The 23715-nt window shown below is 48.1% G+C and overlaps 1 protein-coding gene across 3 annotated transcripts in view; it reads right to left on the reverse strand.

Annotated features, from left to right (window-relative positions):
- Positions 1-23715, reverse strand: part of DAGLA (diacylglycerol lipase alpha) — a 77225-nt gene that overhangs the window by 49565 nt on the left and 3945 nt on the right. For 2 of the 3 annotated variants that reach the window (XM_030483591.1, XM_030483593.1), the window contains exon 2: positions 1452-1591. The gene's annotated coding sequence lies outside the window, so the exon portion shown is untranslated. Of the gene's footprint in view, positions 1-1451; positions 1592-10590; positions 10650-23715 lie in introns of those variants that run through there. The other variant, XM_030483592.1, reaches the window with a different exon arrangement.

The raw sequence follows: 23715 nt of genomic DNA on the forward strand, positions 1-23715 counted from the left end.
GGCTTGGAGCAACCTGCTTGGTTGCTTCCACACAGTGGAAGATGTCCCTGCCCGTGGCAGGGGGTTGGAGCTGGAGGAGCTTTAAGGTCCCTTCCAACCCAAATCATTCCATGATTCTATAAGATTCTCGCCTTCAGCCTGTGACAGTTATTCTTTTCAAAGTTGAAGCCATTTTTTGAGTGATAACTTTTTATTAGAGACACCAGAAGAACCACTGCATCTGCTTGGCATGGACTTGTCCACAGTGCTGGTGTTTTCAGGGAAGAAAGTATCATCTTGCAAATCTCCTTGGTTTTAGTGTAAGAGTTAACTGAGAGCAAACCGCTACTATTCACAGCACTTGTTCACAACTTCACAACCGCCAGTGTAAAAACAGGAGAAGGGAGCCACTGAATTAAAAAGAAACTCTCTAGTATGGAATATACCTCCTCTAATCAGCTGGTATCAGTTCAGAGCTTCCTGGGTTTTTTCCAGCTGGAATACCCCACAGGCCAGGATTTTTTCATCGGCAAAAATCAGCTCGTAAGGATAAGCACGGTCCTCTTAAAACCACTTTCAGTTGAGGACATCAAGACCATGATCACTGTGAGACATTTCAAGTGCCCAAATTAAAGGAAGAATAATGTCCTGAGGGAGGTGAAGGAGCCTTCTCATCCTACAGCTCCAAGCTTACTAGTACTTTACTCCATGACCTCAGCAGGAGCCCAATTGAACTCCAAGCTTCGTACTTGTCAGATTAGACAATATCCAAAGTCTTCCTGAATAACTGGGCAAGAATCAAGAGGAGTTGACAGATGAACTTACCTTCAAATGAGCCACTGGACTGCAAACCTGCGAGGGGAGCAGGAGCACCCTCCATGTCTGCTGACGCTCAGTTAGTTAAAACCAACCCCCAATCATGGTATCAGTGCAGACATATCTGCAACCACCTACAGCTTGTGCTAGTGAAGCCCACAAGCTGAGCTTTGCTGAAGCCTCCAAGCTTGAGCAAAAATAAATGGCCAAGTTGCTAAGGGGAAAAAAATGGATTCAAAAGTGAAACTAATTCTGGATTTTTAAATAGAACTTGCTGTTCTACTGGGTAATAAGATCTGCTAATGTTTAATAGGCAGTGACAAGAAAAGCTGGGCTTGAATGGGGCAGGGGAAGAGAACGTTTGGATGAGTTGAATTAAGATACAACAAGCACCTTGCTTTAAAAATGCACCCTCAATCTGACTGGCAACAGCACAAACAACCCTGCTCAACCCACACTTACATATGTGGCACAATAGGTAATTCCTCCTGGATGCATCCAAGTTCTTTGGTTTTGTTGTAATATCCCATGGCAATATTTCAGATTAGTTAATTCCTGGTTGGAAACCACACAACCATTCATTTGTCTTGAGTCAAAGGAACAAAAGGCTGGATTAAAGTCAGCCAGGGCAGAATGAAATGGTAAATGGTACTTACGAAAGGAGTATTGCAGCTGTAGCTGAGTGGTGCCAATCTGACAGCCTCATCTCTTTAGGCAAGCTATTTTTCACTATAATCCTGGCAAAGTCAAACCTGTCACTTTTCCTCCACCCTGGAATGCTTATCAGATCAGCCACCTTGAAAGAAAAAGAGGAAAACCATCAGAAGGAGCATGTTGTAAGGTAAAAATCCATCTATTCACTGCTGTATCCCTGCTACAGCTCATCTTGAAGTGACCTGCCTTCAGCAAGGGAGAGGACAACCAGCCACAATGAAAAGTAATCCCCTTTACAACACCACAGGCAGGCTCCCCGGCTTCTTCGTTTACACTAGTGGGCAAACAGTTTTCCCAATAACTTGACTCACTGCTTCAGGAATTCCCTAGAGGATGAGTCACAGAGAGGGAAAGCCACCAGTCATTCTCCGGGAGCTAAAGGGACCACCGCTGCCAATACGAGAGGAGCGAAACAAGTGGGAGAACAGCAAGATCAGTGCCAAACTAGGGAAAACTGTGTGGTCAACACCATTCCTTGGCAGAACTTCCCTGTTTCCCTCCCCAAAAAACATGCTGGAGAGCAGCAGCACACCCGTGCAAGCAGCACAGAGGCAGCCCCAGGCTCCTGAGCAAAGGGAATCGCTGCAGAGTGGTTTCCTTCACGTGCAACTGCCAGGAGAGAAAGAGGAAATGTGCTGGATCTGCTCACATCCAAGGACTGCTTGATACAGGAAGGAGTTTCTGGAAGGGAAGGATGCTCTGGAATTAAAGCAGTGCCTCTCCTCCCTCCTCACTTAGGGATATCACAGAATCCCAGCCTGCTTTGTGTTGGAAGGGAGCTTAAAGCTCATCCAGCTCCAACCTCCTGCCATGGGCAGGGACACCTTCCACTAGAGCAGGTTGCTCCAAGCCCCTGTGTCCAACCTGGCCTTGAACACTGCCAGGGATGGGGCAGCCACAGCTTCTCTGGGCACCCTGTGCCAGCGCCTCAGCACCCTCACAGGGAAGAGCTTCTGCCTTACACCCAGCCTGAACTTCCCCTGTTTAAGTTTAAACCCATCACCCCTTGCCCTATTGCTACAGTCCACACTTCTGCTCCACAACCCACTACACCTCACCCTGTGATTTTTCCTTTCCTCACATCCCATTAATACATGGTTCAGCAGAAACTTGCCCAGTTGCCAGTCAAAAGCACTGAGAACCACAGCTTGGAGGCAAACTCTTTGGCAGACTAAACCCTAATGTACCCTTTCTAATACAATTTATACTCATTAAACCTGGATGCAAACTCCATGAAGCTGCCAGGCTCAACCACACTGGAAATGGGCCTCAAACAGTCTAAAACTTACCTGGATATGATCTATCCTCATCTTACTCGTGCTGCCTGGTTATTTCAGTGCCTTCCCTAATAATGGAACCCTGGACCAAGAGCTCTGTTTCTAATCAAATACCTGGCCCCCACCTCTTTCCTCTGGTATCTGACTTTTCCATGCGCACTAAACCCCATCTGCTGATCTTGGTGGACAGCTTGTGCCTGCACTTGGGTTCAAAGTGCCACTTTGCTTTATATTCTTGACTTTAGGCAAGGACATGCCTGTATCTTATGTTCCTAGAAATCATAATTGAAAAGATGGGGCCATGAAGGTTATATACCCCAAAGACATGCGTGTTCTGTCATGTCCTCAAGTCACCCAGGATGAGAGCTGAAGGTAAAAGCTCTCTCTGGGTTATTGCAAATGACTCAATTCAGCTCTCGCCGTTCTTCCGTGTCATTTACCACTAACGATTGCTTCTTAGAACTTCAAATTACCCATTTCTGAACGTTCTCCACTCCCACAAACAGCCCCATAAATGCAGTCAATGTATTTCATAATTATCTTTCAACAGGTCACTCCAAAACTATGAAGTCCTGGAAGCTCATGACTCCTACCAGAGCCCCCCCTGATTCCCGACCTGTTTTCTTCCAATGTTCACATGAAACACCCAGTAGACAGACTCCAAAACACTATTCCAGGGGCCCACCTCATTCTGTAGCAGTATTTCAAGCGCTGGGCTCGTTCAACCTGGAGAAGAGAAGGCTCCTGAAGGGGAGACCTTAGAGCAGCTCCAGTGCCTAAAGGGGCTCCAGGAAGCCTGGAGAGGGGCTTTGGACAAGGGCCTGGAGGGACAGGACAAGGGGAATGGCTTTAACCTGCCAGAGGGGAGATTGAGATGAGCTCTTGGGCAGAAGCTCTTCCCTGTGAGGGTGCTGAGGCGCTGGCACAGGGTGCCCAGAGAAGCTGTGGCTGCCCCATCCCTGGCAGTGTTCAAGGTCAGGTTGGACACAGGGGCTTGGAGCAACCTGCTCTAGTGGAAGGTGTCCCTGCCCGTGGCAGGGGGTTGGAGCTGGAGGAGCTTTAAGGTCCCTTTCAACACAAACCATTCCATGGTTCTATGATTTCCCTGATAATACCATGTCTGTATGTCATTCCATGTGCACATCTGCCTTCTCCCATTATCCTCCAAACATTCCCAGTTTCCCACTTTCCCCTAGCTTATCCCTCCTGAGAGGATGAGCCTTGCCCCTTATCAAGCAGAATCTGTTCTCTCTCTTGCCCACAACTCTGGATTTCTTGGAGCTTTCACTGAAAATCAATATAACATCAGGATCTACTGCAAGAGAAATATCGGTATTTAATAAAACAGAACCTAAAGCAATATTTATGGCATTCTGCTTAGAAACCTAACTCTATATTGCCATCACTCACTCTACTTGTTACAAACCTGACTACAGAGAAGGAATGTCAATGAAAACCCCTGAATCCTTTTCTTTCCAGCAAGATCTGTGGATCTAATAATCTCCTAACATGCAGAGGGCTGTTGCTTCCAGAGGAGGGCTTCTCCAGGCTCCAATCCAGGCCATGTGTCCATGTCATGGAGCAGATCCACTTTCACTTCAAAGTCTCCCCCTGGGGCATGAACGAAGCAGAGATCAAAGTAATGAGCTCTGGTTACTGGGTGTACATGTGTCACTCAGGACACGTGAACACACACGTGTGTTGTCACCAAGCCAAGTGTCACCGTAGCTGTAACTAACGTACACCCCACATAGCATAAATGCTGCTGAAATCCTGTAGCATTGTGGATTTTAGCTTGGAAGTTTCCTTGACTGGGATAATATCATACATATTATCAAGGAGGTGATCCTGCCCCTCTGCTCTTGTGAGACCCCACTTGCAGCACTGTGTGCCGTTTTGGCGTCCCCAACATCGGAAGGACATGGAGCTGTTGGAGCAAGGCCAGAGGAGGCCACGGGAATAATCAGGGGCTGGAGCAGCTCCCGTATGGAGCCAGGCTGAGAACATTGGGGCTGTTCAGTCTGCAGAAGAGAAGCTGCGTGGAGACCTCAGAGCAGCTCCCTGTGTCTGAATGGGGCTACAAGGATGCTGGAGAGGGACCTTCATCAGGGACTGGAGCGATAAGACAAGGGGTGATGGGTTCAGACTGAAACAGGGGAGATTTAGCTTGGAGATAAGGAAGAAGTTCTTCCCTGTGAGGGTGCTAAGGAGCTGGCACAGGGTGCCCAGAGAAATGGTGAATGTTCCATCCCTGGCAGTGTTCAAGGCCAGGGTTGGAGAGAGCTTTGGGCAACATGATCTAGTGTGAGGCATCCCTGTCATTGGCAGGGGGTTGAAATTGGCTGATCTTACAGTCCTTTCCAACCCAAACCATTCCATGATCCTATGATATACACTGTACAAGGCCTCACAGCATGTGACAGCAGAGCATTGCCACCATCTGTCACAGAGACACAGCTATTACCCAGTTGTAGCTGCACACTGACCCTCTGCTGGTCCCAATCCATCCCTTTGGCTACTCAAAAAGCAGCTTTTCCCATTTGAAAGAAAATAGCTTTTGAAGGTAAGCGACAAGACAACAGCTTTGTATTGACTAACATGCTTTTCTCATCTTAGACAAGCCCAAATTAGTACAGATTAGAATCTGTAGTTGGAGTTTTCTATCCCTCCTCAGCTCAAAGTGAACATTTAAACTCTGTAGTTTCAGATGGTGGCTTCTCGTTGCTGCAACTTCAGAAGCAATGTGGTGTGGTTCCGTCCCTCCCATCTCATGGCTTCCACCTCAGCGCATGAGAACAGCCCTTGAAATAACACAAACCATCAGGGTAAGTATTCCCAGAAGACAAAAAAATCCTGCCTGATTCCTGCCTGGAGAACACAATCTTCTAAAGAAAGCTGCTTGCTCTGACCCTGCTCATGTAAAGCTTGGTAATTACAGTGAAAATGTGAACAAGCAAGAGCAGGAGGGAGGAGGGAGAGTGAGATTCCAGCTCTCTGGCTCACACAAATGACAGCTTGAGCAAACTTTTCCTGCCTCAGTGGTTGCTGCTATAAATAACCCCCCTCAAGGGCCGAGTGCTGCAGGAACCCAAATCTTCATCACCTCATTTACCTGGGGGTGCTGACTGACAGAGCTGAACAGGAGCAGCTTGTGCCCAGACAGCCAAGAAGCCACCAGCAGCCTGGGGCCTGTCCCAGCCCCAGTGTGGCAGCAGGGCCAGGGCAGGGATTGTCCCCCTGTGCTGGGCACTGGTGGGGCTGCCCCTCAAATCCTGGGTCAGTTCTGGGCCCCTCACCCCAAGAGAGACATTGAGGGGCTGGAGTGGGGCCAGAGAAGGGCCCCGGAGCTGGTGCAGGGCCTGGAGCACAAGTGTGATGAGGAACGGCTGAGGGACCTGGGGGGGTTTAGTCTGGAGAAGAGAAGGCTCAGGGGGGACCTTCTCGCTCTCTGCAACTGCCTGACAGGAGGCTGGAGCCAGGAGGGGGCTGGGCTCTGCTCCCAAGGAACAAGGGATGGGACAAGACGAAATGGCCTCAAGCTGCCCCAGGGCAGGTTTAGATGGAGCTGAGGAACAATTCCTTCCCCAAAGCGTGCTCAGGCATTGGAACAGGCTGCCCAGGGCAGGGCTGGAGTCACCAGCCCTGCAAGTGTTCACACACTGTGTAGACGAGGCCCTCAGTGACATGGGTGGCCTTGGCAGTGCTGGGGAATAGTTGGACTTTTCCAACCTAGTTGATTCTATGACTCACTAAGACCCTCTGAAGCCTGCACTGCTCCACACACAGCTCTGCACACACCAATGTGCTTCTCCTATTCACAGCTCTCTCATACCTAGTCCCAGACCTGTAGTAACAGCACTGTCCTGCACTGATGACTTGTGTCCTCACTCAATCCCTTCCCTTTTATGCGTTTTTCCTCTCCTTTACAACCCACTCCCCCATTATTTTGTCATTCTCTTCTGCCCTTCTCATTTTTCTCCACATTTTCTGTGGTTTCCCTTGATTGCTTTGCAGCTCTCCACCTATTCCTCCACTTTTTGTGGCTAAGAGGCTCTGGAGTATCTTGAGACAATCAAAGCTCCTCCTTCCAGCTGCTGGCAGCTGTTCTATAGCCCAAAAGGCTTGTCCATTAGGATCCCAGAGGAGATCACTGAGGAAGAGCACAGCAAGAAGTAAGACTCACCAAGTGCTCAGTGCGTGCAGCAAAAGCTCCCTCCTGGCTTAGGAAATTAAGTCCTAAATTCAGCCCCAGTGGAAATCAAACCGAGGCAGTTCCCTTGTGACTGATCACTTTGGTTTCCCTCGAGCCATGTTCTCCAGCTGGTGCTTCAGATAAAGATGCTGCAACCCCACATGTACAGCACTGCTGCAAGAGGCACAAGTAAGCAAACAGAACAGGTCCCATACCTCTGTGTACAGATCACTGGGACAAGCAGACCATATGCTTCCTCCTCTTCCTAGCAACTCTTGCCTGGCTGGTGTTTCCCTAATGACACAGCAGGAGGAAACTGAAATCCCAGGTTGATCTTGCCAAGCTGAAGGAGCTGGACTCTTCCTGAATCCCAGATTTAGATGCATGCGATAAAAGGCTGGAATCCTATTTTCATTATGCTTATGTAAGCAAGGATGAATCAAGCCCAGGTTTCTCTGCTTTTGTGTCAGATTTAAGCCTTATACATATGTATCTTCCTATAACCCAGAGCTAAAAAGCCCTTCTCTTCAGACAGAGCCTCTAATAGCTGCGCTCCACAACACCAGCACACACATCCCTCCTCTGCAACACCCACACACAGCACCTTCTGCACACACAGACAGCAAATATTGTGCACCTCTACTCTAGTGAAACCACCCTGCATCCTGCACCAGCTCTGGGGCAGCAGCACAAGAGGGACGTGGAGCTGTTGGAGCGAGGCCAGAGGTGGCCCCAGAGCTGCTGCGAGGGCTGGAGCAGCTCTGCTCTGGAGCCAGGCTGAGAGAGCTGGGCTGGGGCAGCCTGGAGAAGAGAAGGCTCCTGAAGGGGAGACCTTAGAGCAGCTCCAGTGCCTAAAGGGGCTCCAGGAAACCTGGAGAGGGGCTTTGGGCAAGGGCCTGTAGGGACAGGCCAAGGGGAATGGCTTTAACCTGCCAGAGGGGAGATTGAGATGAGCTCTGAGGCAGAAGCTCTTCACTGTGAGGGTGCTGAGGCGCTGGCACAGGGTGCCCAGAGAAGCTGTGGCTGCCCCATCCCTGGCAGTGTTCAAGGCCAGGTTGGACACAGGGGCTTGGAGCAACCTGCTCTAGTGGAAGGTGTCCCTGCCCGTGGCAGGGGGTTGGAACTGGATGAGCTTTAAGGTCCCTTCCAACGCAACCAGTCTGGGATTCTATGATTACTACATACTCCTTCATACAAACACATGTGTTATAGCTTGTAGTTGGTTGTATAAGATCTCAATGCAAGCAAAGCGTTTCCAGCCTCTCCCAAGGGTTGCCTTGCTATTTTCATGAAGACACATGTATTTGTCTCCCTGTTGCCACCATTCTCCTTGTTCCCATATACTCCTCCCTTTCTCCCATTAGCTGCCGGCAGGAGCTGGAAGAGCCTGTCACTGCAAGGACAGCATCTCTACCCTCCTGCCCATCCAGCTCTGTACCTAGAATGACTTGAGTAATGGACAGATGGACAAAAAAGATGGACAAAACCGAGGTGAAAGGAGGTGAGACAGAAGCAGACATTCCATGTGACAAGAGCTGCAGCAGTAGAAATACTCTGGAAAAAAACCAAACATTCCTTGGCTTTAAGCAGCTGTACAGACCTGAACCAAAAAGCACAGCCTGCAACTGTCTGTTTCTATGGCTAACAACTGGCTGTACTGACAGAAAATGAGGAGCAATTCTTCCAAGCTGATGGAGTGCAGGAAGCATGAGCTGGCTGCACACAGGAGTCCACCAACTCCAGTGCTGCAGACTGCTAGGGCTATGGCTGGAGGTACATGAAAGCAGCAGGAGACTGTTCAGAACATAAATCACAACCATGGTTAATAAAAAGCAAGAAAAGAATCATGGAAAAAAGATGGAAGGGATCAGAAAACACAGAAGAGGGGTTGGGAAAGGAGCTAGGTATCCTCTCCCTGCCAAAGAGAAGCAGGCAAAACCTATGCACAAGGTCTCAGTGACACCACCTTGGTGCCACTGAGCTGCAAAGGAGTAAGGAAAGAGGGTGGACTGGCATAACTTGCTCCTGAAACCATCACTGGAGTCTGAATGAACATGGAAAAAGTCATCTTTCCTGAAGATCATCAGTAGGGTCATCCTCAGAGTCATACACAGCCTTGTTACCTGCTCCCAAGTCCAATACAAGAGCTCTAGGACGGACCTGGCTGCTGTACATCCAGGACAAAAGCCAGTTCAAATCCCTATTGAATTCCCTTCTGTTGGCAAATTAAGACATCAAGAAGTTAGCAGTGTTTGTAAAGCAAAAAAAAAGCAATTTCACTGTTCCATCAAGAATATAAAGACCAGAAGTTGACTCCAAATCTCATGCAAAGAACCTACTAACAGAGGCAGGCTCCTGTGGAGAGGGTTCCTACTCCAGCCCCTCTTTGAAAAAGGATGGATTTTAAAGTGGTCTCTGTAAGAGAAGCCTCTTTTCCTCTAGCCTAGCAGGAAAGAATTTCAAATGCTGAGTCTTCACACTTGAACTTAGAATCCAAACAGGATTATAAGGAGAGAAAGAAGCTGTTTATTCACATATACTCCAGGACAAGAGATTGGCTCTGGGCAGACACACTTCTAGGCTATTACAAGAGAGAGAGTACTTCTCCTCTTATGCTGTAAGCAATGCATCATTATATCCCTGTAATTACATGTAGTGCCTTTGCAGCAATGTCTTCTGCAGGACTGGCCTTGGTGGAGACTATTTTCCCTTTCCTTTAATTAAATTACAATTAACCATGAGGTGTCCATTTCTTTCAGGCTTTCCAATTGGGCTACAGAAGAAAAACAGTCCTTGGTGAGAATGTTATAATGATAGAACCATAGAATGGTTTGTGCTGGAAGGGACCTTAAAGCTCTCCAGTTCCAACCCCCTGCCACGGGCAGGGACACCTTCCACTAGAGCAGGTTGCTCCAAGCCCCTGTGTCCAACCTGGCCTTGAACACTGCCAGGGATGGGGCAGCCACAGCTTCTCTGGGCACCCTGTGCCAGCGCCTCAGCACCCTCACAGGGAAGAGCTTCTTCCTTATCTCCAACCTGAACTACCCCTGTTTCAGTTTGAACCCATCACCCCTTGTCCTACCGCTCCAGTCCCTGATGAAGAGCTCCTCTCTGCATCCTTGTAGCCCCCTTCAGACACTGGAAGCTGCTCTGAGGTCTCCACACAGCTTCTCATCTCCAGGCTGAACAGCCCCAACTTTCTTACCCTGTCTCCATTCATGAGGTGCTCCAGCCCCCGATCATCTTGAAAGAGATCCCAAGCACAGGATCTGAGGTCTGGTAACCAGTTCATTCACTGGTGTCGCAAGTGAACTTTCACAGCCTGCAAACGAAACATCTTTAGTTCATCTTTTTCACTTATAGTCCTTGATTCAGAGCCTCATCCTTGATTAGAGCTTAAAGGCCTCAGAGCAATATTATGTTGCAATTAATCCACCTGATTAAAGCATAATCAAGCACCCAAGTATCAGACATGAGCCCAGCCCAGGTCTGAGCTCTTCTGCATCCTAATCCTGGGCTGCTTCTTTCCCCCCTGCTCCTCAATTTCTTCCCTCAGTCACCTGAATTCTGAACACAGGCACAAACCGTAGAGCTGAGGTTTCCTACACTTACCTGCAGGCAAGATGGGAAGATGTTCCATGTCCTTTGGAAAAGGAATTCTAGGAGTTATGCCAGCATTGTGGCAGAAAGGTTTTGTTTAGACTGCACGGACCTTGCAGACCACCAAGCACAGCCCACAGGACCAGCAAAGTTACCTTCAAATCACAGCCCGAGATCTGGGTGCACAACAGTTTGCAAGGCCAAAAGCTACAGAGGAGTTGTCAGATGGTTCCAATTCTTTTCCAAACCATGACTAATCTCTCGGAGAAGGGGATTTCCTTGAGTACTCAGTAACAGATCACCAGACAACTGCATTTAAATGCCAGGTAGCTTCTCACATATCTTCATACCAATCCTGCTGACAGCATTTCCCACACCCCACCTTCTCCAGTGAGAAAATCCATGCTTCTAACATTGGACAGTCAAATTCTGGTGACCTCAAGAATCCACGCTTGGCCAAGCACTCACCTCCTCCCTCCAGCCCTCCCCTCTACAGGTGCCCATCATTCAGTTTAGTTCTCTCTGTTCTTTCCTTCAAACTTAGAATCATGGAACGGTTTGGGTTGGAAAGGACCTTAAAGCTCCTCCAGTTCCAACCCCCTGCCACGGGCAGGGACACCTTCCCCTAGAGCAGGTTGCTCCAAGCCCCTGTGTCCAACCTGGCCTTGAACACTGCCAGGGATGGGGCAGCCACAGCTTCTCTGGGCACCCTGTGCCAGCACCTCAGCACCCTCACAGGGAACAACTTCCTTATCTCCAACCTGAATTTCCCCTGTTTCAGTTTGAACCCATCACCCCTTGTCCTATCACTCCAGTCCCTGATGAAGGTCCCTCTCCAGCATCCTTGTATCCCCCTTCAGACACTGGAAGCTGCTCTGAGGTCTCCACGCAGCTTCTCTTCTGCAGACTGAACAGCCCCAATGTTCTCAGCCTGGCTCCATACGGGAGCTGCTCCAGCCCCTGAGCTTCCTTGTGGCCTCCTCTGGACTTGCTCCAACAGCTCCATGTCCTTCTGATGTTGAGGACACCAGAACTGCACCCAGTACTTGCAGCATTGGGTGTATTTGACAGGAGTTGCACAACTAAAAGGTGCCTGATTACAGTCCTGCAGCATTTGCCCTGTCCAGGGAATTCATGATCAGAACCAGTCAGTGATTAGGTTGCTGTTGGTAGCAAGATAATGAAGAACTCTTATTTATGCCTATTAGTGCTGCTATTATTCACATGAACAACTCATCTTCCTGTGTATCTCCAGCTGCCCAGCAGCCAATACATCATGTGGCAGAAGCCACACAGATAATTTATGATCTTCTTTCCACTGCACAGAGAACAGCAGAGCAGACAGACCCAGAAAGCAGAGTATGCTGCAGCATCCCGTTTGAGCAATACCTTGCCCAGCACACGATGAATTCCAGCATTCCTTAAGCTGGAAAAAATGAATGTCCACAGGCTTCTTCCTTCCTCCTCTGCACTCCTCAGTCACACAAGAATGAATGTCCAGCAAACAGTATCCAACTTCAACCGAAGGAATGATACCAACAGGCCAAAGTGACCACTCTGGAGTAAAGAAATACTAATACTGGTGGAACAACACCATGAATAATTCACCATCAGGTCAATGATCTCTCCTGGCACCACTGAAACATTAAAGGTGTTCCAGCTGACAGAGTCAAGTTCATCTGGCAAAGGGAAAAGTACCCAAAGGACACAAGAATGACCCCACAAGTAGGTTTTGAATTGCAAAACCAGCAGCCTTCTTCCCTCTCCCTCTTCCTCCTCCTCTCTCTATGCTTTACCCAAAGAAGTCAGGAAGGAGACAAACAGCAAAATGGAAAAATTATGTGTTTCCATCAGGGATAGGCTTGAGAGAGGCAGAAAGACAGTCTGGTCTCTGAAATACCTTAGGTTATGAGATAAAAAGCTCACCTACACACACAGGAGCACAGAGGCACTACAGCAGGCAGAGGAACCCCATTATTCTAGATGGGGAAGCAGAGCCACTGCTTTGGCTCCTCTCTGGGCTGTCACAGGAAAGAGTATATCATGGAATGGTTTGGTTTGGAAGGGAGCTTAAAGCTCATCCAGCTGCAACCCCCTGCCACGGGCAGGGACACCTTCCACTAGAGCAGGTTGCTCCAAGCCCCTGTGTCCAACCTGGCCTTGAACACTGCCAGGGATGGGGCAGCCACAGCTTCTCTGGGCACCCTGCGCCAGCGCCTCAGCACCCTCACAGGGAAGAGCTTCTGCCTCAGAGCTCATCTCAATCTCCCCTCTGGCAGGTTAAAGCCATTCCCCTCGTCCTGTCCCTGCAGGCCCTTGTCCAAAGCCCCTCTCCAGGTTTCCTGGAGCCCCTTTAGGCCCTGGAGCTGCTCTAAGGTCTCCCCTTCAGGAGCCTTCTGTTCTCCAGGCTGCCCCAGCCCAGCTCTCTCAGCCTGGCTCCAGAGCAGAGCTGCTCCAGCCCTCGCAGCCCCCTCTGGACTCACTCCAACAGCTCCACATCCCTCTTGTGCTGTTGCCCCAGAGCAGGATGCATGACTGCAAGGGGGGGTCTCCCCAGAGCACAGCAGAGAGGGAGAATCCCCTCCCTCGACCCGCTGCTCACACTCCTTTTGATATATACACACATTCATGCATGTGTTGAGTAGGTATGTGTGGGCCTATAGTACTTAACATGCTCAGCCTCACTTTTGGCTGGATCTAGGCCACAGCACTCAAGTGGCCTCACCTCCATTTGGCCACCAGGGCTGGTAACAAAATGTACAACTTACTCTGAGACAGTTGGAAATGGTTTCTAAACCAAAAGCATTACCAGGATGCCAGTCAAAGAATCCAGCAGCAAAACATCAAGTAGACAACCAGGAGGGAAGGTGTTAATGACACTGAAAGAAAACAAGCAGAGCCTGGCACTATAACACCCCTCAGCAGCTGACAGCAGCCAGGCATCCTGTTCCTCCTCCGGGCTGCCAACCAGGGCTGCAGAGTGACCTTTGTGCTCTCCATCTCTGGAGGACACAGAACCACACACCACAACACACAGCTAACAGGCAGTTTGCCTTCAAGCACCTACCTACTGCTTTGCCACAAACCCATTTTAGGGAAATCACATAAAATATTGTGGGTTTTGCAGTGAAGAACAGCAGCTCAACTCCTCATTTCTAAGGTGGGTTCCCCCACCTCTCCGTGAGGAAGCTGAAATCACGTTCTCTAAATAGTTGCAGGTCTTTAGGAAGCACCTCAGTGTAAAGGCTACAAGGAAGGCAGAGCTATTCTTCAACTGAAGCACTTACTTTCCTGCACACCTCATGATCTTAATTCAAATTGCATTCTACAATGTAAAGTAACACAAGTACTACAAAGAAATGGTGTTATTTACACTAAGTTTAAGTATCAGGCACATCATACTAAATGGTCAGCTAGAAACTAACTGAAACCCCATCGATTTGGGGACATACAACTGACAGTTATCCCCCTTATAATACAATAAGAGACTATAACCTCCAGGCAGGACACCCCAGATGTGCTGACCACAACCCAAGATAGAAGCAGCCCTGGAAGCTCCCAAAGGGATAAGCTCCACCATGCACAACTGCTTCAGTCAGGGTCCTAATACCAAACCAGTACTTATCACAGCACTGCCAAAGCATCCCTGCAGTCAAGCACCACATTAATTGCTCAGCTGATCACCAGGCAGGAGCCACAGCCCTGGCTTTACTCACTGGCTGCACTGGGTTGGCTTTATAACAGTCAAAGAACCAGGATGTGCAGTTAAAATATTATGCATATAAAAGAATATTAAAGGGAGCTTTCCTATGAGGTAAGTGCAAGTTTTACTCACCCAACAAGGCCCACTTTAAGCCCATCACCACTTCGTTCCCTGAACCTTCAGCTACTGCGACAAGCTGCAAAAGCCACCAGCTTTCTTCTCTTCTCTTTAAAAAGAACAAAAGCTCTTGCTGGTGGCCAGGAAGTGCACCCATCCAAGCACCACCCCTGGGCAGGTGCCTGCTTTCCACTGTATTTAGCTGGAAAGAACACACTTCTTGTTAGAATCCTCAACTTCTTCATTCATCAAGCTCCTTTTTCCCATTTCCTTTTCAGTTTTCAGACGAAGCAACCTGACTTCGGGAGTACAATCCCTTCTGGGTCAGATCATGTAGCTGTTCTCCTTCCTACACCAGGAATCTTACAATCTTTCTCAACAGGGAGAACCTACTCACAGTGTGCTGGCTGATCTTCCCAGGAAGAGCTTAGACAGGGCTGGGCAAAGTCCCACCTTTGCTGAGAACTGCTTTAAGAACAGGCTGCAGCTCAGAGCAGTGGAAATAAACCCGGATGTCTCTGCCCTCAACATCTTATCTGCTTTAAATGGAGTGGTAAAAGTGGATTCTGAAACAGTTTAGTCTGGAGCATTCACTCAGACTGGGTTACTAACCCTGCTCCACAAGCACCGCTGCTCAGTGGGAGAGAGCTGTGTTTGCATTCTCATCCAGCAGGACATGGAGCTATTGGAGCAAGTCCAGAGGAGGCCACGAGGATAACCAGGGGCGGGAGCACCTCCCGTATGGAGCCAGGCTGAGAACATTGGGGCTGTTCAGCCTGGAGAAGAGAAGCTGCATGGAGACCTCAGAGCAGCTTCCAGTGTCTGAAGGGGGCTACATGGATGCTGGAGAGGGACCTTCATCAGGGACTGGAGCAATAGGACAAGGGGTGATGGGTTCAAACTGAAACAGGGGAAGTTCAGGTTGGACATAAGGAAGAAGCTCTTCCCTGTGAGGGTGCTGAGGCGCTGGCACAGGGTGCCCAGAGAAGCTGTGGCTGCCCCATCCCTGGCAGTGTTCAAGGCCAGGTTGGACACAGGGGCTTGGAGCAACCTGCTCTAGTGGAAGGTGTCCCTGCCCGTGGCAGGGGGTTGGAACTGGATGAGCTTTAAGGTCCTTTCCAACCCAAACCAGTCTATGATTCTAGACATGCAGTCTTTCTGCTGCCCCTCATCATACAAGTCAGCAAACCAGCAGCAGGGTGGCCTCAGGGATCTCATTGTCCAAGTTGGAATTAAGCCTGTGGCCAGGCTCCATGAAGCAGCCTCAAAGACACTGCACAAGATTCTGCCTCCTCCTCAGCAGCCTTGAAGACGCTGCACAAAACTCTGTCTCCTGTTCAGCAGAAAAAGAACTTGCAGCCAGGAGCCAAACAAGGGAAAAATGAATATTAGTTTCCCACTCAAATCAGAAATTAAATCCTTTTCCCACCTTTCTTGACAAATTCCCTGAGAGTTGAGAATTCAAGGCCTTGCAGCTCCTATCTGTTCCCATAGGAACGTAAGAGCCACAACTGCTTCCAACCCCATTGCCTCTTCCAGTAGCAGAAATCTCTGATGAAGCCTTGGTAGCCTTGCTCCTGTGCAGGAGGAACACTCTGCATATTTGAAGAGAAGATAAAGATAACGCTTTCTCATCTCCTACTCCTGCTCCCTACACAAAGGAAGCAGCAGCCACACAGTCCTGAGGGCCACCAAGCTTTGGATAATCCTGTTTTCCTCCCTTTTCCTCTCTCCTCATTGGCATCTGTCACTTTTTCCTCTTCAAAAACCTTGAGTTTAAACAAAAACTCCATTATGAAACACAAACTTCTGGAGAACTCCTACACAGAGGCAGCAGTGAGGTGCAAAGCTGTTGAGCAAACACCAACATGTTCAGCTAAAGTACAAGGAAACAAATGGACTGGCATTTCTGGAACCAGGATCTCCTGCTTCTCCAGGCTTGGACAACCAGGAGTTCCGGTATCCCACCCTCTGGCACCAGTGCAGAGAGGTTTGTGCCTCCAGATGCAAAGGCAGAAGAACAACCTACAGTTCATAGTGTCAACACAAAAGCTGCAAGCCCAGACATACTGGAATGATCAAAGTAGCCCAGAAGAGAACAGGAAGAGAAAAGGGGGTTCACTCACCTCAAGCCAAAGGACTTAGTCAAATATTCACATTAAATGAAGTGTGCTACTGCTGAAAGAACTGAAAGTTCAACTTAGTCTTTCTTCAGAAGCCTTTAGCCCTCGTGGTCTAGACCAGTGGTTCAAGAGCTGGATGTTCACATGCTTGTCAAGAGGGAGTGTTCTGGCATAACACCAGGTAACTTCCAGTCCAATGGTTTGCAAAACAAATCCATGTTAACACTGAGATTTGCGTTTCATAAATCAGGTAATTTGAAGCGAAAAGGTTCTGATGGCTTTAACCACACCCTTTCATGCTTTTGCACTCAAAAAGATTTCATTCCATGGCCATGATTATGCAGAGCAGTGACACTAAATGCCAAAGACCTGCAGCTACAGCAACAGGAAACAGTGTGATTCCTGGGGAGACCTTAGAGCAGCTCCGGTGCCTAAAGCTCTTCCCTGTGAGGGTGCTGAGGTGCTGGCACAGGGTGCCCAGAGAAGCTGTGGCTGCCCCATCCCTGGCAGTGTTCAAGGCCAGGTTGGACACAGGGGCTTGGAGCAACCTGCTCTAGTGGAAGGTGTCCCTGCCCGTGGCAGGGGGTTGGAACTGGATGAGCTTTAAGGTCCCTTCAACCCAAGCCATATCATGATTCTATGATTCCCTTCCAGTTTAACAGCATTAGTTTCCAAAAAGCATTCCTCCTCATCTAGTGCTGTGATCACAGGAACAAAGGTCTTATTTCTTATGGACACATTTATGAAGGAAATAAGACTAGAGCTTTGTTTCTTGCTGTCCTCTGTTCAATCAAAGCCCATCCATTACCCCACTTCCAAGTCTTTTTGTTCATAACAAATTAAAAGAGTTCACTAGATGAGCAGAGCAGTTGGAAAACCAGTTCTTCACAGGATAAATACAACAGCACTGGGGGCATGAAGGACATTGACTGGTCCATTGCAGAACATTGCAATGTTTTAAGAGAATCATCAACTCAGGTGGTTCAGAGAGGGACAGTCCAGAATAATCAGTGCTGGAGAGACTTCCACATTCCCTTGGGCAACTCCATCCTCTTCCTCAGCCTCCCCAGGCAGCTCAAAGGGGGTAACAAAAGCACCCTGTACACCCAGTAGTAGCTGTCACATCAGTTTAAAAAGTAACCCAGCGCTTCATCTTAGCATGCCTGCTCACTTGAGAGAGTGAACACAGGGAATTTCCTTCCACTCTCTTGGCTCAAGAAGTACTTCTGAGAGTTTGGAGGCAGTAAAAGCAGCCTCCACACAGATCTGCTTCACCTCCCCAGCTTTTCTACAGCTCGACTTCAAGCTGCAGAACAGCAGCAAGACCTTATTGGCTTTTCAATCCACACGGTGCCACAAGTTCACCTCCAGCAAAGGCTCATTTCCCTTGCTTGTTGCTTGATACTGGACACTTCCTTCATCGTGTCTCTGTTAACGCCTCCAGTATTGAAAGCTCCTTCTATAGCCTCACCCAGCCACCCCCAGCTCCTCCATCAGCAGGCCCAGACACACACAGGAGGAGAACACGGATGTGTTCTGGGCAAAGAACAGCACAGAGCAGTAGGCTGGGTTCTTCTGCTCTTTACCACTCCCAGCAGAAAATCACTATTTCTGTGGTGATATCATCTCCTTGAGGAGCTGGTGATGCTAACTCATCACAAAATAAGCATTAGATGTCCCAAAGAATGAACGCTGAGTTCAATATGGGGTTCCTAAGCAGAGGGTTTCAAGCCATTCCAGGGAACAAACAGCCAAGAAGGCAGTAAAATTGAGGCTAAAAGTAGGTTCCTCATGCTAGGTAGGGCACAGGTAGAGCTGTTCTTCTCGCCTGTGCATGTCTCACCACTCAGAAGCATGTGGCCTGCACGTATACAAATAGGCGTCCTCCCAACTTGCACACTAGATTATACAGTAATGTCCAAAGCATGCACATCCCTGTTTCTTCTCCCCAAATCTCTGCTCCCCACCTCACAGTGGATTTTCAGGCTTTGTACCCACCCCTCCCTGAACAAACTTATACATATACACACACCCCCCTTCACCAGGGCAAATCAAACACACTTGATGCTTCTGGGCTTGCATCATACAAAACTCATGCACTGCATACTCCAAATTCACACACTCTGTAAATATTAGCAGCAGCCTCCCATGAGGCACTGAGATGGATGCACCACACTTACTCAGCTACCCGTTCACAGCAGAACAACATTTTCTGCAGCATCCTACGTGGTTCCCACCTCCAAACCCGCCTGTACTAATCCCTCCGCCCTCAGGCAAGAGAAAGACAAAGTCAGACCAAGGCCTTGGAGAAATGGATAAATTGTCTTTCATAGAATGGTTTGTGTTGGAAGGGAGCTTAAAGCTCCTCCAGCTCCAACCCCCTGCCACGGGCAGGGACACCTTCCACTAGAGCAGGTTGCTCCAAGCCCCTGTGTCCAACCTGGTCTTGAACACTGCCAGGGATGGGGCAGCCACAGCTTCTCTGGGCACCCTGTGCCAGCGCCTCAGCACCCTCACAGGGAAGAGCTTCTGCCTCAGAGCTCATCTCAATCTCCCCTCTGGCAGATTAAAGCCTTCTCCTGTCCCTACAGGCCCTTGTCCAAAGCCCCTCTCCAGGTTTCCTGGAGTCCCTTTAGGCACTGGAGCTGCTCTAAGGTCTCCCCTTCAGGAGCTTTCTCTTCTTCAGGCTGAACCAGCCCAGCTCTCTCAGCCTGGCACCAGCAGACAGCTGGGGTCCTATAAAAGAAAGTAAACTAATAGCTCTATGCACCCAAAGTTCTTTATCTCAGCCTCTTCCAGGCTAGTAACATTTGGAACAACACAGGACAACACTTCATTTGTGGATGTCCACATTTCCTATTGAATTAAAGTCAACTTAAACTCAATGGCCCCCAAGGTGTTCAAAAGGTCTGGAGGAAAACATGGTCCTTTTTTGTTCAGAAAAAAATCAATGAGGATAAAAGATTTGTTTTCTAAAAGCAAGATATTGAACCAGGAATAGGCTTGAAATTTAGAGGGGAAAGGGCTCCTGGAGAAAAGTGGCTTCCTGGAGAATGAAGTTGAACACAATTCCACATTTTGTCCTCCTCTGTCACTTTAGCTCAAGGAAAGCTTCTACTCCTTCCAGTTTTAGAACACGCACGTAACATCGCAGGAAAGGCATCTCTGGCTTCCTGTGTGCTTCATTATTCATGCACCAAATCATTTTAGCCCCATATTAACCTCGGAAGGAAGACTTGAAAAGAAAGAGCAGCCTCTTTCTCTGCTGGAAAATCGTGAAAATGACAAAGGTGAAGGGAAGAGCAATCCCACAGCACACAGTCTCTCAAAGAAACGTGTTATTACTCTCCATTCTAGTCAGGGAAGAAAAAGAGCATCCACTGCAACAGGAACTTAAGAGACAAATTGCAAATTGCTGCTGCGTCTTTTCCTTTAAGGATGTAACTTATCCACCATTCAGCAGAGCAAAAGGGAACATTTTTACTTCCTCTGACAGGATTCGAGGCACATGTTTCCCCTCCAAGCAAATATACAGAGGTTCCTATCTGAATACTCTCATTTAGTGAAGTGGTTGTCATTGGGTACCATGGAGATGGTGACAAACAACTGAATCAGACACAAAGCCAGTCACAGAAGGGGCACTGTGGTTTAAAAGGTTAAATCTGGCTGAGAGGTGAAGCACTCACAGAGGATTGTTGAAAGGGAAGGACAGAGCCTCTTCACAGGGATATCCTGGAACAAAAGACAGGCCATTGGGCTGGAAAACCTAACAGTTCCAGAGGGTCTGAGGCTGAAGTTCTTGAAGACTGGCTGGTGCCCTTTCAAAAGGGGGCTTGTTTGGATCTCAAGAGCAGACAAGCAGCAAAGTGGTCCAGAACCATTTAGCAATGGAGATCTGCACCGAGTTCACTTCATTTACTACTTATGACAGCTGAATTTCCAAACGCTGAAATCTGAGTTGTGTTCCAAAAGGAAAACACATTTTGGACAGTGACAAAGACAAGCCATGCAAAAAGGGAAGTTATTAGACAGCACTAAGTTGAATTCCCAGGAAGAACACTTTTAAGGGATCCTGATATGACCAAGAACTATTGTATGTGCAAGACAGAGCAAGAGGATAGGACTCAGTTTATTCAGGGCAGCCTTAGGCTGGCTGAGATGCTGCAAACTCACAAGCAGCTTCTGACTCGTCTTTATTTTCTGGGAGCTGAAATGGTTAATTCCCCTTGAGAGAAACCAGGATCACTTGGCAGATCACATGGGGAACAGACAAACCTTCAGAAGCTCAGACTTTTGAGCTGGAGTCTATATTCCAAAAATACATCAAGGCTTTATCTACGGCTGTAAACACCAGCAAGCACATCACAGAGCTCTGTGCTGAGAAGACAAGCCATGACATAACATTCAGTTTCATTCTTCTTTCCAAAAGGTGCAAAGCTGTTTAAATTCCAACTTCTAACAAGGAGCAACACAACAGATCTGAATGGAAACCTTTCAGGGGAGAAAGGAACTGGACGGGTTTTTGTCATACCATTTCTATTGCACTTACTGCAATGAAACTATAATAGCAGGGCCTGAATTTCCCTGTTTCTTCCTATCATTCAGTTAAGGCGGTCTGAGGGATTCACCATTTTATCTGCATATTTGCTGCTCTTCACAACTGAGTAAGGACTCAGTCTAGAAGCCTGCCTGGATCTAAGCTCAGGATCTCTCAGGTCTGTGCTGATAATCGTATGTCTGGACCAACAAACCACAAAGAAACATGTTACAGAGGAAAAAAGACATGGCAAATGCTTAGAGCACCTATTCATTTAAGGCAGCCTTCTCATATTTATCCATTAGCTAATTACTCATAGTAACCATAAATGCTGTTTAAAATTATCTTACCATGTCTTCACAAGAGGAGAACCTCACAGAGTTTCAGTATCAGCAAGTCTCTGCTCTCATTCAGCACGAAGTTATAAGCTCTTGAGTAATATGACACGTTAGTTAGATGCTACAAGCAAATCTTCCCATCTCCCATGTCACTGAGCACCAACTGTACCAAAGACGCTATCCCACAGATCCTGAAAAGGATCTTCAGTGCTTACTCACCCCTAAAGATGCCAGTGCCTGACAGAAAGGAGATGAAGATAGAGTGACCCAGACACCCTCCAGGACAGCTTTCTCAGCGAGTTCCCCCTCAGGGCACAAGGACATTCTCACTCTGAGGAAGACTCAGAGAAAATGGGAGTGCAGCAGCACAAACCTCTATGTGGAGGAAGGAGCTCACCAAACTTCTTATGAAACAGCAGGCATTTAGAAAATATACATAACACATTAAGCACAAACTCCACCCCAACAGGCTTCTCTAGGATTCCCATAATAACCACACACCGGCAGGCCTCTGGTAGGAGAGGTCTCTTCAGCACCAGGTTCTTGCCAATGCAGCCACACAGATCTGTGCATAAGGTCATGGAAATGAGATCAAACAACCAAGAGAGAATTTAGCATATTATGAGCTTACTAGAAATCAGTTCCACTGGGTTTTTATCATTGCCTGCTGAACAGCAGCTTCGCATGATGAAAAGGCGAGTGAAGAAACAAGGAAACTTAGACTTTTTAAGACTCTAGGGTGTATCTTGTATCCTGTTCTCAGGGAGAAATTCTTATTAAGGTCAAAGACATCACTGAGGAATCCTCCGTTTGTTTTAATTTCACACAAAGGGAACGTGCAAGAACCAAAAGCAGGCTGGCTGCTGCTGTACTTGAACAGAACTGAAGGGGCTGGAGCAGCTCTGCTCTGGAGCCAGGCTGAGAGAGCTGGGCTGGGGCAGCCTAGAGAAGAGAAGGCTCCTCAAGGGGAGACCTTAGAGCAGCTCCAGTGCCTAAAGGGGCTCCAGGAAACCTGGAGAGGGGCTTTGGGCAAGGGATGGAGGGACAGGCCAAGGGGAATGGCTTTAACCTGCCAGAGGGGAGATTGAGGTGAGCTCTGAGGCAGAAGCTCTTCCCTGTGAGGGTGCTGAGGCGCTGGCACAGGGTGCCCAGAGAAGCTGTGGCTGCCCCATCCCTGGCAGTGTTCAAGGCCAGGTTGGACACAGGGGCTTGGAGCAACCTGCTCTAGTGGAAGGTGTCCCTGCCCGTGGCAGGGGGTTGAAACAAAATGAGCTTTGAAGTCCCTTCCCACTCAAACCATTCCATGATTCTATGATTCTAAAAGCCATGAATTCACAGTTGCAGACATCTGTAATCAGCCTGAAGGAGACCACAAGGCCAGGCCTCCTTAAAGAGAGACAGAAACTCCAGTGGAAGGGGAAGGAGGAAGAATTCCAGGGGTCTGCAGGAATATGAGCCCAGTTAAAGAAGCATCAGTGCAGGCAGACTGGAAGCTTGCAGGTTAAGAGCCCACGACAAAACTATTCCTTAGCCAAGCAGGCTCTGCTTGCAGTGCAAATTTTTCTACTCTTGCCGCAAGGAAGAGGAAAATCATCAACAACGTTTTTTATTTCATCTTTTAGCTTGACACCTTTTCAAGGAAATCCAGTGTATGAGGTAGGGGACCCACAGCTCTTTCACTGGGAGGAGAAAAAAGGGTAAAAAAGAGGAAGGAAAAGCACAGAAAGGACTGAAGACAGAGGGCACATTTTTCCTCAAGCTCAGTAGGAATTCTACCTTGTATTCGAAATCACCACCAAGCTACAGCAACATTATGCTTTGCATTGAAAGCCCAAATTTGGGATGCATTTTATACTCGAATATTCCACTTTATGTTGCTTCTAATAAATAAACCCAGCAATTTTCATATTATAATTTAAGCTTGTTGTGATGCTTCAAAGAGTTCATATTCCACAGTATTTTAGACATTAACAGCTCAGTTGGGTATGTTCTTATAGACGCTTAGTTTAATATGAACTTAGGATCAAGATGCCAGGTACCATGACTTAAACTCATGCATCTAAGCAAGCAGACTAAGAGTCTTAGCAGCTTGCACTATAGAATTATAAGTAAAGCAATTGCTGCTGTAGGGGACAAGAAATATACTGTATTATTGGAAAGCAGAGGGAGAGCTAGTGAGCAGGACCAACATAACATGGTTGCACAAAGGGAGCAGACTCCAGAGTCTTATTTCTGCGCCCTGTGAGTAACTATCAACTCCCAGCTAGTTGTGCTCTTAAAATACACAGTAATTTTAGGGTTTCGGTAGGCAAAATTTTC

This window comes from Strigops habroptila, chromosome 4 (assembly GCF_004027225.2).
Source record: "Strigops habroptila isolate Jane chromosome 4, bStrHab1.2.pri, whole genome shotgun sequence".
In the NCBI taxonomy this organism is placed as follows: domain Eukaryota; kingdom Metazoa; phylum Chordata; class Aves; order Psittaciformes; family Psittacidae; genus Strigops; species Strigops habroptila.